Below are 966 nucleotides of genomic sequence, written 5' to 3' on the forward strand. Positions count from 1 at the left end.
TGGATTTTCTGGAAATAATGCTTCCACCTGTAATCTCTGGCTTCATGAACATCCATGCATAGTCACTTGGCCATCCCTGTTCTGTGTGCTGCCCATGGGAGAGCAGCACCAGAGCAGAGCTGCAGCTTGCACCAAGCACTCAGCTCTGCAGCTGGGATAGATGAGGGCTCCAGCTTCAGCCAAACCAGCCTTGCCAGATACTGCTTTTTAAAACAAAAACCACACTAAAAAAACTCCCAAAACTATTTAGTTGACTCAGAATAACAAATCTTACCGGTGTGCTGGTCATGCATATGCTGACCATTCGTTTGGGTTCATTCAAGTCATTTTTGGTAACCTCTCATATTTTAGTGAAGTGTGGACACACATCCCCCAGGACAGCTGCCAACTTTGTGCAGCATAGGCCCTGTCCAGACAGAAATAATAAACCTTTGAAAACGATGAGCAAATACAACCTTACACTTATAAGGAGAACTTTGTTTCTTTTTGGAGACCTGCTCAGTGGTCTTGGCTGATGTGGTCTTGAAGTTCTGCTCAGGTATCTTAGTCCTGAGATTTTGCTTCTGAAGTGCTCACATATTCAACCCATTTTGTTCTTACCACTTTCAGAATTTCAAGAGATATTTTAAAGTGGCAGCTTTTTTGCAGTTTTGATGTATTCTTTTGGTTTTTTGAGACAGACTAGGTTCTTACTTTAGGCAGAATTCCTTGCAGACAGAATTTGAACCATATTGGAATTTTCAATGGCTACCAGACCTCCCTTTGCATTTACAGATGTCTGCAGTCTGGGCTGTCTGGTTGCATTACTGTTTACTTTCTACTTGCTTTTTAAAGAAAAGATTCAAAAGAAGTGTCCTCTCCCTGTGGTATGTTCATTTTAATGAAGTTGTCCTTTGAGAGGGGAGTACTTTTTCTGAGAATGTCACCTCCCAAATTGTTCATTAATCTGACAAAGGCCTTGCTTCA

Source organism: Geospiza fortis, unplaced genomic scaffold (genome assembly GCF_000277835.1).
Source record: "Geospiza fortis unplaced genomic scaffold, GeoFor_1.0 scaffold424, whole genome shotgun sequence".
Taxonomy (NCBI): domain Eukaryota; kingdom Metazoa; phylum Chordata; class Aves; order Passeriformes; family Thraupidae; genus Geospiza; species Geospiza fortis.